This window comes from Rhinopithecus bieti, unplaced genomic scaffold, assembly GCF_001698545.2.
Source record: "Rhinopithecus bieti isolate Rb0 unplaced genomic scaffold, ASM169854v2 scaffold_6513, whole genome shotgun sequence".
NCBI lineage: Eukaryota > Metazoa > Chordata > Mammalia > Primates > Cercopithecidae > Rhinopithecus > Rhinopithecus bieti.
Genome location: NW_016805931.1, coordinates 2,365,647 through 2,381,230, shown reverse-complemented (window position 1 = coordinate 2,381,230; position 15,584 = coordinate 2,365,647). Strand labels below are relative to the sequence as shown.

The following is a 15,584-nucleotide window of genomic DNA, read 5'->3' as shown; positions in this document are numbered from 1 at the left end:
TCCGCCTCCCGGGTTTACGCCATTCTCCTGCCTCAGCCTCCCGAGTAGCTGGGACTACAAGCGCCTGCCACCTCGCCCGGCTAGTTTTTTGTATTTTTTAGTAGAGACAGGGTTTCACCGTGTTAGCCAGGATGGTCTCGATCTCCTGACCTCATGATCCGCCCATCTCGGCCTCCCAAAGTGCTGGGATTACAGGCTTGAGCCACCGCGCCCGGCCCATGTTCCTTTTTTTAAATAAAAGAGTAGTAATAAAAATGAACTGGGTGGTAGTCTACCATATAGATATACCTCTATTTGTTTATCCAGTCACTTGTTGATGGGCATTTGGGCTATTTCTGGTTTTGAGGCACTACAAAGGAAGTGCCATTGTAGTGCCTCAAAATGTTGTATACATTTTTGGACAGATTTCTGTATGAGTATATGCTTTCATTTCTCTTGGGAGAAAGAGAGAGATTAGCACCCCTAATCCAAAAATCTGAAATCCAAACCCAACCAGCATGGAAGGTGTAGATTATATGTAGTAAGTATATATTTCACTTTTTTAGAAGCTGCCAAACTATTTTCTGAAGTGGTTGTACCATTTCATATTCTCCCTGGCACTGTATGAAAGTCCCAATTCTTCCATATCCTTATTAGAGTTTAGTGTGGTCAGTCTTTTTAATTTTTGCTGTCCTAATGGGTTTGTGATGATCTCTTGTTTTCACTTGTATTTTCCTAATGACTAATAATTTTGAATATCTTTTTATATGCTTATTTTCCATCTGTATATCTTCTTTGGGGAAGTACCTATTCAAATATTTTGCCCAATTTATAAAATTGGGTTGTTTTCTTATTATTGAGTTTTTAAAAATTATAGTAAAATACACATAACTTAAAATTTCCTGTCTTAGTCATCTTTATATGTACAGTTCTGTGGCATTAAGTACCTTCACATTGTGCTACCATCATCACCATTTCACACCGTGCTACTGTCTCCAGAACTCTTCATTGCAAAATGGAAACTCTGTACCTATCACACAATAACTTCTCCTTCCTCTCTCCTTCCCTCCAAGCCTTGGCAGCCACTATTCAAATTTCTCCTATGAATTTGACTACTTCTAAGTATCTCATATAGCCGGGTGATATGGTTAGGCTTTGTGTCCCCACCCAAATCTCATCTTGAATTGTAATCCCCAGGTATTGCGGGAGAGACCTTGTAGAAAGTGAATGGGTCATGGGGGCAGTTTTCCCCATGCTGTTCTCGTGATAGTGAGTGAATTCTCATGAGATCTGATGGATTTATAAATGGTAGTTTTTCCTGCTCTCTCACATGCTCTGTCTTGCCTGCCACTATGTAAGACATGCCTGCTTCCCTTTCCACCATGATTGTAAGTTTCCCGAGGCTTTTCAGCCATGCAGAACTGTGATCAATTAAACCTCCTTTATTTATAAACTACCCAGTCTCGGGTAGTATTTTTGTAGCAGTGTGAGAATGGACTAATACACTGGGCATGATGGCTCATGCCTGTAATCCCAGCTACTCAGGAGGCTGAGGAGGGAGGATCCCTGGAGTCTAGGAGTTTGATGCTGCAGTGAGCTATGATGACATTACGGCACTCCAGCCTGGGTGACAGAGATAGACTCCATCTGTCTGTTATTATTACCTGTTATTATTAAAAATAATATTTTTTTAAAAACATACTTCATATAAGTGAAATCATACAGTATTAGTCTTCCTGTGACTGGTTTATTTCACTTAGCTTAATGTCCTCAGGATTCCTTTACATTGTAGCATATTTCAGAATTTCCTTCTTTTTAAATGCTGGAATAGTAATCCACAGCATGTTGTCCACACATTTATACCACATTTTGTTTATCCATTCATCCGTGGATGGGCACTTTTGCCTCCTCCTTTTGGCTGTTGTGAATAATGCTGCTGTGAACATGGGTGTGCAAATATCTCTTTCAGTCCTTGCTTTCAATTCTTATTATTGAATTTGAGTATTCTTTATACATTCCGGATACAAAATTTTTATCAGGAATATAAATCACAATTTTTTTCTCCTAGTCTATGGATTTTCTTTTCATTTTTTATTAGTATCTTTCAAAAGCAGAAGTTCTAAATTTTGATTAAGTCAAATTTATAGATTTTAATTTTGTTGGTTTATATCTAAGATGTTTTGCCTAACCTTAAATCATAATGATTTTCTCATATTTTCTTATAGAAATTTTATAGTTTTGGTTTTACAATCAGATCAGTAATCGACTTTGAGTTAATTTTCATATAGTATAAGATACAAATCAAAATTCATTTTGTGTATATAAATATCTAATGCTCCAGCATCAACTGTGGAAAAGGTTGTCTTTTCCCCCACTGTATTGTTTTTGCACCTTTGTCAAAGTCAGTCGTTCATATACGTGTAGGTCTCTTTCTGGACTCTAGTCTGTTGCATTGATCTATTTGTCATTATAATATGCTGTCTTGATTACCGCAGCTTTATAAGAAGTCTTGAGATGAGGTAGTATTAGTTCTCCAATTTTACTTTTCTTTTTCAAAGACATTTTGGCTGTTCTAGGTCCTTAGCATTGCCATATGGATTTTAGAATCATTTTATCGATTTCTACAAAAAAATAAAAATAAAAAAGGCTGCTGGACTTTTGATTGGGATTTTGTTGAAACTATAAATCATTTAGGAGAGAACTGATATTCTTAGCAATACTGAGTCTTTCATGAACACCTTACCTCTTCCATTTATTAAAGTCTTCTTTAATTTCTTATAGCAACGTTTTGCAGTTTTCAGTGTATATGTCTTGGACAACTTTTGCTAGATTTATCCTTAAGTATTTCATATTTTTCTGCTATTTTAAGTGCTATTTTTATTTCAATTTCCAAGTGCTTATTGCTAGTAAATAGAAACAGTAGATTTTTAAATATCTTGACCTTGAGTTCTGTAATATTGCTAAATTCATGTATTAGTTCTAGTAGCTTTTTAATATATTCTACCAAATTTTCTATTAATATTAACATATAAATAATGGTACCTTCTGTAAATATAGTTTTACTTCTTTCTTTCTCATTTGGATGATGTTATTTATTTACTTATTTATTTATTTATAGTCTCATTGCACTGGTGCGTATACCAGACCTTCTGGTATGATGTTGAATAGAAGTGGCAAAGAAACACAGCCTTGTCTTATTCCTGAACTTATAGGAATGAACATTTAATATTTCACCACTCAATATAATGTTAGCCATAGGGTTTTTTTTTTAGATGTACATTATCAGATAGAGGAAGTTCCCTTTTATTCCCAGTTTGCTGAGAATTATTCTCTTTTTTTTAATCAATAATTGATCATGGATTTTGTCAAATGCTTTTTTTATCTATTGAAATGATCATATGAGATATTGTTTTATTTTTTAACTAAAAACAAACAATTTGTATGTTAAATTATGTTGATTGCTATTTAAATGTTGATCTAATCTTGCATTCTTTTTTTTTTTTGAGATGTCAAATGCTTTTTTTCATCTATTGAAATGATCATATAGGGTACTGTTTCTTTTTTAACTAAAACAAATTGTAAGTTAAATTATGTTGATTGATATTTAAATGTTAACCTAATCTTGCATTTTTTTTTTTTTTTTTTTTTTTTCTGAGACAAAGAAGTCTCTCTCTGTTGCCCAGACTGGAGTTCAGTGGTGAGATCTCAGCTCACTGCAACCTCTACCTCCCAGGTTCAAGCAATTCTCCTGACTCAGCCTCCCTAGTACCTGAGGACTACAATGTGCCCACGCATGCGCTAACTAATTTTGTAGCTTTTGGAGTAGAGAGGCGGGGTTTATCATGTTGGCAGGCTGCGTCTCAAACTCCCTGACCTCAAAGTGATCTGCCCACCTCAGTCCTCCAAATAGTTACTGAGATTAAACAGTTGTGAACCACTGCACTAAACCCTAATCTTGCATTTCTTTGGATAAACCCCATGAAGATCAGTATCTGCTGGTATTGTTTTTTTTTATTTTTTAAAAAAAAAAATTGGTGGTTGCAATTTTAAAAAATTTTTTTGAATTTTCGTTATCTATGTTCATGACAGCATATTGGTCTGTAGTTTTCTGTCAGGCCTCTGAGCCCAAGGCTAAGCCATCATGTCCCCTGTGAACCTGCACGGGTAATACATCTCAGATTGGCCTGATGAGCTGAAGAATCCTCAAAAGAAGGTGAAAATAGCCTTAACTGATGACATTTCCACGATTGTATTTATGTCCTGCCACGCGCCCTACTGATAACGATATACTTCTCCCCACCTTGAGAATGCGTACTTTGTAATATTCTTCCCCCGCCTTGAGAATGTACTTTGTATGCCTATGCCAAACCGTATACAAACTAATGATAATCCCACCACCCTTTGTTGACCCCTTTTTGGGACTCAGCCCACCTGCACCCAGGTGAAATAAACAGCCTGGTTGCTCACACTGTAAGAAATCAAACATATATCTCAGTCTTGGGCCCAGTACAAACATTCCTCCATTTGTCTTAACTTCCTGGGCCCAGTACAAACATTCCTCCATTTGTCTCAACTTTAGAAAACACCACCTGGAGAGTCCCCGATAAGGTCACAACCGGTTGTGGAGTGGTTTTACTGAAAGCGCGGGAACCAATAAGAAAACTGCTAAATATATAACTTAAAATGTTAACCAATTATAATGCTGTAACCAAAAGAATTCCCTTGTTTCTCTGTAATCTTACATATCCTGTTTACATCGGGCTACAAAAAGTGAGCACATGCATCGTTCGAGGCCCTCTTGTATGCTGTGGAGCAGAGGGACCAAGTTCGAACTTGCAGTAAAGATCCTTGCCGCTTGGCTTTGACTCTGGACTCTGGTGGTCTTCTTCGGGGAATAAATGGTCTGGGCATAACAACACAAAGCCTGTTGGTGGTCTCTTCACACGGACGTGTGTGACATTTGGTGCTGAAGACCTGGGACAGGAGGACTCCTTCCGGAGACTGGTCCCCTGTCCTCGCCCTCACTCTGTGAGGAGATCCACCTATGACCTTGGGTCCTCAGACCAACTAGCCCAAGGAACATCTCACCAATTTCAAGTCGGGTAAGCAGTCTTTTCATTCTTCTCCAGTCTCTCTCACTACCCTTCAATCTTCCTTTCTCGCTACCCTTCAATCTCCCTTACCTTCCGATTCCAGTTCTTTTCACTCTCTAGTAGAGACAAGGAGACACATTGTATCCGTGGACCCAAAACTCCAGTGCAGGTCACAGACTCAGGAAGACAGTCTTCCCTTGGTGTTTAACCATTGCGGGGACGCCTGCCTGATTATTCACCCACACTCCATTGGTGTCTGATCACTGCAGGGATGCCTGCCTTGGTCATTCACCCACATTCCCTTGGTGGCAAGTCAATTGCAAGGATGCCTACTTTGGCTGCTCACTCACATTGCAGCCCAGGGATGCTCAACACCACCCCCTCCATGTCTCTACCCTCTCTTTTCTCTGGGTTTGCCTCCTTCACTATGGGCAACCTTCCACCCTCCATTCCTCCTTCTTCTCCCTTAGCCTGTGTTCTCAAAAACTTAAAACCTCTTCAACTCACACCTGACCTAAAACCTAGGCATCTTATTTTCTTCTGCAATACCGCTTGGCCCCAATACAAGCTCAACAGTAGTTCCAAGTGGCCAGAGAATAGCACTTTCAATTTGTCTATCCTACAAGATCTAGATACTTCTTGTCAAAAAATGGGAAATAGTCTGAGGTGCCTGACGTCCAGGCTTCTTTTACACATCAGTCCCTCCCTAGTCTCTGCTCACAATGCGACTCATCCCAAATCTTTCTCTCCTGTCTATTCCTTCAGTCTTCACCTCAAGCTCTGAGTCCTTTGAATCCTTGTTTTCTACAGATCCATCCGACCTCTCCCCTCCTCCCCAGGCTGCTCCTCACCAGGCTGAGCCAGGTCCCAACTCTTCTTCAGCCTCCATTCCCCTACCCTATAACCCTTCTATTACCGCCCCTCCTCACACCCGGTCTGGCTTACAGTTTCATTCTGCGACTAGCCCTCCCCCACCTGCCCAACAATTTCCTCTTAGAGAGGTGGCTGGAGCTGAAGGCATAGCCAAGGTTAATGCTCCTTTTTCTTTATCCCAGCTCTCCTAAATCAGTGTTTAGGCTCGTTTTCATCAGATATGAAACCTCAACCCAGTTCATGGCCCTTTTGGCAACAACCCTTAGATGCTTTACCATGCTAGACCCAGAAGGGTCAGAAGGCTGTCTTATTCTCAATATGTATTTTATTAACCAATCCACTCCCGACATTAAAAGAAAGCTCCAAAATTAGATTCCGGCCCTCAAACCCCACAACAGGACTTAATTAACCTTGCCTTCAAGGTGTACAATAATAGAGTAGAGGCAGCCAAGTAGCAACGTATTTCTGAATTGCAATTCCTTGCCTCCACTGTGAGAGAAACCCCAGCCACATCTCCAGCATACAAGAACTTCAAAATGCCTAAGCCACAGCGGTCAGGCATTCCTACAGGACCTCCTCCCCCAGGATCTTGCTTTAAGTGCTGGAAATCTGGCCACTGGGCCAAGGAATGTCTGCAGTCCAGGATTTCTCCTAAGCCATGTCCCAGCTCTGTGGGACCCCACTGGAAATCTGACTGTCCAGCTCACCCGGCAGCCACTCCCAGAACCCCTGAAACTCTGGTCCAAGGTGCTCTGACTGACTCCTTCCCAGATCTTCTTGGCTTAGTGGCTGAAGACTGACGCTGCCCGATCACCTCGGAAGCTTCCTGGACCATAACAGATGCTTTGGGTAACTCTTACAGTGGAGGGTAAGCCTGTCCCCTTCTTAGTCAATACGGAGGCTACCCACTCCACATTACCTTCTTTTCAAGGGCCTTTTTCCCTTGCCTTCATAATTGTCGTGGGTATTGACAGCCAGGCTTCTAGACCCCTTAAAACTCCCCAACTCTGGTGCCAACTTGGACAACATTCTTTTATGCACTACTTTTTAGTTATCCCCACCTGCCCAGCTCCCTTATTAGATCAAGACATTTTAACTGAGTTATCTGCTTCCCTGACTACTCCTGGGCTACACCCACACCTCACTGCTGCCCTTTTCCCCAGCTTGAAGCCTCCTTTGCACCCTCCCCTTGTATCTCCCTACCTTAATCCACAAGTATGGGATACCTCTACTCCTTCCTTGGTGACTGATCATGCACCCCTATCATCCCATTGAAACCTAATCACCCTTACCCTGCTCAGTGCTAGTATCCCATCCCACAACAGGTTTTAAGAGGATTAAAGCCTGTTATCACTCGCCTGCTACAGCATGGGCCTCTAAAGCCTACAAATTCCCCTATCCTACCTGTCCAAAAACCAGACAAGTCTTACAGGTTAGTTCAGGATCTGCACCTTATCAACCAAATTGTCTTGCCTGTCCACCCATGGTGCCAAACCCATATACTCTCCTATCCTCAATACCTCCCTCCACAACCCATTATTCTGTTCTAGATAAACCTAGCTGACCCCATAAATCCTAAATCCTTTCCCCACTCCCTTTTCCATTCCTTAAAAAACAGTCCTAAAAGCTGCTCCCACACTAGCTCTCCCTAACTCATCCCAACCTTTTTTGTTACACACAGCCGAAGTGCAGGGCTGTGTGGCCAGAATTCTTACACAAGAGCTGGGACCATGCCCTGTAGCCTTTCTGTCCAAACAACTTGACCTTACTCTTTTAGCCTAGCCCTCAAGTCTGCGTGTGGCAGCTCCCGCTGCTTTAATACTTTTAGAGGCCCTCAAAATCACAAAGTATGCTCAACTCACTCTCTACAGTTCTCATAACTTCCAAAATCTGTTTTCTTCCTCACACCTGACACATATACTTTCTATTCCCCGGCTCCTTCAGCTGTACTCACTCTTTGTTGAGTCTCGCACAATTACCATTGTTCAGTCCAGCCTCCCACATTATTCTGGATACCACACTTGACCCCCATGACATATCTTTCTGATCCACCTGGCATTCACTCCATTTCCCCATATTTCCTTCTTTCCTGTTCCTCACCCTGATCACACTTGGTTTATTGATGGCAGTTCCACCAGGCCTAATCGCCACTCACCAGCAAAAGCAATCTATGCTATAGTATCTTCCACATCTATCATTGAGGCTACTGCTCTGCCCCACTCCACTACCTCTCAGCAAGCGGTACTCATTGCCTTACCTTGGGCCCTCACTCTTGCAAAGGGACTACGCATTAATATTTATACTGACTCTGAATATGCCTTCCATATCCTGCACCAGCATGCTGCTATATGGGCTGAAAGAAATTTCCTCACTACACAAGTGTCCTCCATCATTAACGCCTCCTTAATAAAAACTCTTCTCAAGGGCACTTTACTTCCAAGGGAAGCTGGAGTCATTCACTGCAAGAGCCATCAAAAGGCATTAGATCCCATTGCTCAGGGCAACGCTTATGCTGATAAGGTAGCTAAAGAAGCAGCTGGCATTCCAACTTCTGTCCCTCACATCCGGGACTGGACAGTGCTTTTACATCTTGTCCTTCTCAGAATTAGAGCCTGTCCTCTAGATGCTACAGGATACAGTCCATTTGAACTTTCATATGGATGCATTTTCTTGCTCAGCCCCAACCAGCCCTCTAGGTGACTATCTTCCAGTCCTCCAGCAGGCTAGACAGGAAGTTCTCCAGGCTACTAATCTTCTCTTGCCTACTCCAGATTCCCAGCCATATGAAGACACCCTAGCTGGAAGATCAGTTCTTGTTAAGAATCTGACCCCTCAAACTCTACAACCTCAGTGGACTGGACCCCACTTAGTCATCTATAGTACCCCAACTGCTATTCGTCTGCAGGACCACCCCCCCATTAGGTTCATTGTTCCAGAATAAAGCTGTGTCATCGAACAGCCAGCCTGATCTCTCCTCTTCCTCCTGGAAGTTGCAAGTACTCACCCTTACTTTCCTTAAACTCACCTGCATTCCTAAAGGATAATAGTAACCCTTATAAGCCTAATAATCCTTTCATTTTTATTAGGTCTCGTCTTCCTCACCCAACTCTTTGCAACAGGGCATTATGCAGTCACCCCCACTACTTGGACTGTACCCCAAAAACTTGTCCATCCTTACTATCTTGTGTCTAGTTATGCTCTTATTCACCATTCTCAACTACTCATAAATGCCCTGCCCTTGTTTACACTGCCGGTTTACACTTTTCTTCCAAACCATTGTAGCGTATCCTGGTACTATCCCCAGTCCGCCACTCTTGACTCCCTCTTGGAATGGAGGAGTGGATGGATGATCATTGCTGACAGGGCACACTCCAATATTTCCACCCTTATGAAGTCCTATTATTTACTTTTATACTCACTCTTATTGTCGTTCCTGTTCTTATGCTACCCTCTGCCTCTCCTCAGCTATCTCCACCACACTATCAATCTCACTCACTCTCTCCTAGCCGTTTCTAATCCTTCTTCAACAAACAATTGCTGGCTTTGCATTTCTCTTTCCTCCAAAATTGCCAAGGCCTCGATTTACTCACTGCTGAAAAAGGAGGACTCTGTATATTTTTAAATGAAGAGTGTTTTTTTTTGTTTTTTTTTTTTACCTAAATCAATCTGGCCTGGTATATGACAACATAAAAAAACTCAAGGATAGAGCCCAAAAACTCGCCAACCAAGCAAATAATTATGCTGAACCCCCTTGGACACTCTCTAATTGGATGTTCTGGGTCCTCCCAATTCTTAGTCCTTTAATACCTGTTTTCCTCCTTCTCTTATTCAGACCTTGTGTCTTCCGTTTAGTTTCTCAATTCATAAAAAACTGCATCCAGGCCATCACCAATCATTCTATATGACAAATGCTCCATCTAACAACCCCACAATATCACCCCAACCCCAAAATCTTGCTTCAGTTTAATCTCTCCCACTCTAGGTTCCCACACTGCCCCTAATCCCACTCAAAGCAGCCCTGAGAAACATCGCCCATTATCTCTCCAACCACTCCCAAAAATTTTCGCCGCTCTAACATTTCACCACTATTTTGTTTTGTTTTTCTTATTAATATAAGAAGACAGGAATGTCAGGCCTCTGAGCCCAAGCTAAGCCATCATGTCCCCTGTGACCTGCACGTATACATCCAGATGGCCTGAAGCAACTGAAGATCTGCAAAAGAAGTGAAAATAGTCTTAACTGATGACATTCCACCATTGTGATTTGTTCCTGCCCCGCCCTAACTGATACGATATATTCTCCCTCACCCTTAAGAAAGTACTTTGTAATATTCTCCCCACCCTTGATAATGTACTTTGTACGACTATCCCAAACCTATAGGAACTAATGATAAACCCACCACCCTTTGCTGACTCCTTTTTCGGACTCAGCCTGCCTGCATCCAGGTGAAATAAACAGCCTGGTTGCTCACACAAAGCCTGTTGGTGGTCTCTTCACGTGGATGCGTGTGACAGTTTTCTTGTAATATATGCCTGTTTTTGGTATCAAGGTCATGCTGGTCTAATAGAATGAGTTAGGGAGTATTCCATTCTCTTCCATTTTCTATCAGAGTTTGTATAGAATTGGTATTATTTCTTCCTTAAATGTTTGATAGAATTTTGTAAAGACATATGACCCTGGAGCTTTCTTAGGGGAGGCTATTTCACAAATTTAATTTCTTGAATAGATACAGGGCTATGTAAGTTATCTATTTCTTCCCGAGTAAGCACTGGTAGATTTGGGGGTTTATTCACTTTATCATCTAAGCTATTCAATTTATTGGCACAGAGTTGTTTGTAATATTTCCTTATTGTTCTTTTAGTATCTGTAGAATCTGTAGTGATATCATTTCTCTCATTCTTGATATTGGTCATTTGTTACTTATTTTTTTCCTAATCGATTTGGTTTATCAATTTTATGGATTTTCTCAAAGAGTCAATTTTTAATTTCATTTATTTTTCTCTATTGTTTTCTGTTTTCTATTTCATTGATTTCTTGTCTGACCTTTATTATTTCCTTTTTTTCTGCTTACTTTGGATTTACTTTGAGTATTTTTGCTTCTTAGCTTCATAGGCTAAAGCTGAGGCATTTAGTGTCATAAATTTCCTCCTACATACACTTTTAAGGGCTGTAATAGTTTCTTATTTTCTCTATAACAAATTACCACAAATTTAATGGCTTAAAACAACACAACTCTTAGTTTTGGAAATTAGTAGTCCAAAATCAGATTTGCTGGGCTAAAGCACAGGTGTTGCAAAGGGCATCACTCCAATCTGTGCTTCTGTTATGATGAGAGACAGGACTAGCTGGATTTCCTAGGCCGACTAAGAATTTCTAAGCCTAGCTGGGGAAGGTGACCACACCCACCTTTAAACACAGGATTTGTAACTCAGCTCACACCCAACCAATCAAGTAGCAAAGAGAGCTCACTAAAATACCAATTAGGCTAAAAACAGGAGGTAAAGAAATAATCAAATCATCTATTGCCTGAGAACACAGGGGGAGGGACAATGATTGGGATATAAACCCCAGGTTTTTGAGCCAGGAGTGGGCAACCTCCTTTAGGTCTCCTCCCATGGTATGGGAGTTCTGTTTTCACTCTATCAAATCTTGCAACTGCACACTCTTCTGGTCCGTGTTTGTTATGGCTCAAGCTGAGCTTTTGCTTGCCATTCATCACTGCTGTTTGCTGCCATTGCAGACCCGCCACTGACTTCCACCCCTCCGGATCCGGTAGGGTGTCTGCTGTGCTTCTGATCTAGCGAGGTGCCCATTGCCACCACTCCCGATTGGGCTAGAGGCTCACTATTGTACCTGCATGGCTAAGGGCCCAGGGTTCGTCCTAGTTGAGCTGAACACTAGTTACTGGGTTCCATGGTTCTCTTCCGTGACCCACGGCTTCTAATAGAGCTATAACACTCACCGCATGGTGCACAGTTCCATTCCTTGGAATCTGTGAGGCCAAGAACCCCAAGTCAGAGAACAAAAGGCTTGCCACCTTTTGGAAGCCACCATCTTCAGAGCTCTAAGAACAAAGATCCAAACATAACAATGACATTGCCGTCTTCTTTAACTCTGACTTCTCCTGGGTTCCTCCTATAAGGACTACTGGCCCAACCCAATAATTCAGGATACCCTCCCCATCTCATGATTCTTAACTTAATCACATGTGTAAAATCCCTTCTGCCATGTAAAGCAACAATCACAGATTCTGGGGATTAGAATGTGGACATATCTGGGGGCTCCTTTTCAGCCTACCACAAAGGCATCCCATACAATTTGATATGTTATGTTTTCATTTGTACTAAGTTGAAAATACTTTCTAATTCCCATTTTGAGTTTTTTTGCCCCACTAGTTGTTTATGTGTATTATTTAGTTTCCAATCATATGGCGGTTCCCCAAAGATCTTCCAGTTATTGATTTTTAATTTAATTCCACTGTAATCAGAGAATATACTTTTTATGACATGAGTCATTTAAAATTTATCAAGACTTGTTTTATGGCCCAGAAGTCCAGAACATGCTGTATATTGGTAAATGTGTTATTTACATTTGAAAAAATAATGTGTTCTACTGTTTTTGGGTGGCGTGTTCTATAAATATAAATTAGATCATGTTGGTTGATAGCATAATTCAAGTCTTCTATATTTTTATTGAATTTCTCTTTACTTGCTGTATTAATTACTGAGACAGGGTATTTGAAATCTCTGACTGTAATTGCTAATTTGTCTACTGTTTCTTGCAGTTCTGTCAGTTTTTGCTTCATATTTATTTGAAGTTCTGTTATTAAGTGCATAAACATTTAAGATTGTTATGTCTTCCTGATAGATTAATACTTTATCATGATAAATTGATTTTCTTTATCCCTGGTGGTATTCTTTGCTCTGAAATCCTTTTTGTCTGCTATTAATGCAGCCTGTCCAGCTTTGTTTTAGTTAGTGTTCGCTTGGTATATCTTTTTTTACCCTTTTACTTTTAACCTTTTTGTGTCTTTGTATTCAACATGTGTTTCTTGTAGACACCTCTACAGTGACTCTTGCTGTTATAACCAGTTAGACAATTTCCACGTTAAAAATTAATAGACTTTTTTTTTTTTTTTTTTAGCAGTTTAAAGTTTACAGAAAAATTAAGTGGAAAGTACAAAGGGTTCTCCCTCACTACCCCCACCCTAGTTTTCCCTCTCATTAACATCTTGCATTAGCATTAGTGTAGTCTATTTGTTACATTTGTCTTAGTCTTCTTGGGCTGCCATAAAAAAATACCAGAGACTGAGTGGCTTAAGCAACAAAAATTTATTTCTCACAATTCTTTCTGGATTATTTACTTTTTGTTGAGGGCTCTTTTCCTGGTTTGCAGGTGGCTGTCCACCTTTTTCACTGTGTCCTCATGTTGCCTTTCCTGCGTGTGTGTGCATGTGTGTGTGTTTGTGTGTGTGTAGAGAGACTGAGAGGTTTTTCTTTCTCTTCTTATAAGACCACAGTCTTATCAGATTAGAAACCACCCTATGACCTTATTTAACCTTAAGACGCTACCTTAACCTAAAGACCTTATCTCCAGATACAGTCACATTGAGTGTTAGGGCTTCAACATATGATTTTGAGGGGGATGTAATTCAGGCCATAGCACAATTAATGGGCCAATATTGATATTTCACCATCTCTGTCTTTTAATTAGGATGTATAAACATTTACAGGTGTGATCATGGATATAGTTAGATTTAAATTGGTCATCTTGCTATTTGTTTTCTGTTTTTCTCATTTTTTTTTTTGTTTCATCTTGTTTTTTCTTTATCTGAATAAAGCTTCTTTAAACCTAGAAGAATTTACTACTTTTGTCCTGTTTCCAATGACTAGCTGTAGGTCTGGATTATTGCTCTCTAGCCCCAATCCATTTCTTATCCCAATGACCTCCTCTTCTCCCATCAGCTCATGCAGGTGAAGTTCCAGTACGGCTTATCCCTACTCTGACAAATTTCAAGCAAGAGTAGTTTCCAAAACCTTTGGAATGTGAACTTAAGGTTTTGTAGAACTTGGTTCCACCTACTTATCCAGCTTCATTTCCCAAATCCTTCCTCAGACAGTCTCCATATTTTCTCTGTAACTTTGTAACCAATTATGCTCACACCCTAAATTACTTTATCCTCAGCCTCAGCTCCCACCTAGCATACATTTGTTTATGCTTTTTGCTTTCCTCATCTCTTTGTCTAATGACATTTTGTGGCCTTTTAAGGACTCAGTTCATGTTATTGCCTTGTGAAGCCTGTCCCGACTGCCCACGCTCACTCTTAGAGGAAAAAGTCTCCCTCCATAGGGTTCCCAAGAGTCTTTCGAAGGTGCGTCTATTATAGCACTTTTCATAGGATGTGCAGTGAGAGCCCTATGTGTCTGTTTCCCCCATCAAGTGCTAAAATCTTGAGGTTACAGAGGCCATGTATTATTTCAAAGTCTCTTTCAGATTGTTCTTACATAGGCCAAGAATCTTGGTTGTAAGCAACAGAAATCAATTTTGGGTAACTTAAGCAGAGAAGGAATTTGCTAGAAGGATGAATATATCTAGTAGAATTGGTGGAAAGGCTGTATAACTAGGGAAGAAATGTCCAGGACCCAAAAGACTAGGTGGCATGGAGATGTGCAGTTGGGACCACCTCACTGGGCATTTGTCACCTCTGTTGCCACTGCCAGACTGTCCTCCCTGCTTCCATGACTTTCTTCTGAACTGTCTCTGCATCTTTGTGTCACTAATTTGAGACCCAGAAATGCTGGGTAGTGGCATCTGATTGATTAAGCTGACAGCATCTATCCACATCCAAAGTTTCAAGGGATAGAAGGAGAAAAAATATGCCTCTGGATGACTTTTAAAATAATGGAAAACCTAATTCAAAAGAAAACCCCTCCCTGTGGGGCAGAGTTCAGGTGAAGATACAATAAAGGCTTCGGTTCCATTTTTCTGAGGTCCTTTTGATCCTACCTTCACTTTTTAAATGTCAGCTTTATTCTTAGGATGGATACCCTTATGGATGCAAGATGGCTGCTAACCAGGAGTATGAGTCCTTCTCTCCACTCTGATGGTGCGCATTTTAGGTTAAGTACCTCCCCCTCAGCATTCACCTGGGGGCTGCCATGGGCTCATTGATATGAATCTGGAACATGGGTTCCTGAACCAGTCACTGGCAAGAATCAGCAGGACAGAGGGGAAGAGTGGATGTTTGTAACACACCGCCCAAAGACGCCCAGTGGCTCCCATTGAAGCCTTCGGGCTACAAGGAGTTACCTGCACACAGCAGGCAGCCTGGCTTTCCCAAGTATGGCAAGAAGAGAAGATAGTTCCTCTTTGTCTCCTCCGGGGATCGTCTAATGTCGATGGCCTCCAGCATACCAGTGATTAATATCTACCACAGAATCAGTGATTCTGCCAAAACGGGAGGCTGGTGAAATGCCACAGGCTGATGATAGCCAGAAAGAGAAAAAGAGAAAAACATTTACTCTAATTGTATTAACACTAGTTCTTTGGGATATTAAAAAACTCACATTGGTTTAAATTACTGCTCCTACTTCATGGAGGCCCATTTCCTCATGAGATTTGTAATATAATACAAAAGTA

General features: G+C 40.9%; 1 pseudogene; it reads right to left on the bottom strand.

Moving 5' to 3' along the window:
* Positions 1–15,357, bottom strand: part of LOC108530961 (uncharacterized protein C12orf29 homolog) — a 118,448-nt pseudogene extending 103,091 nt beyond the window's left edge.
* Positions 15,358–15,584: the final 227 nt, after the last annotated feature.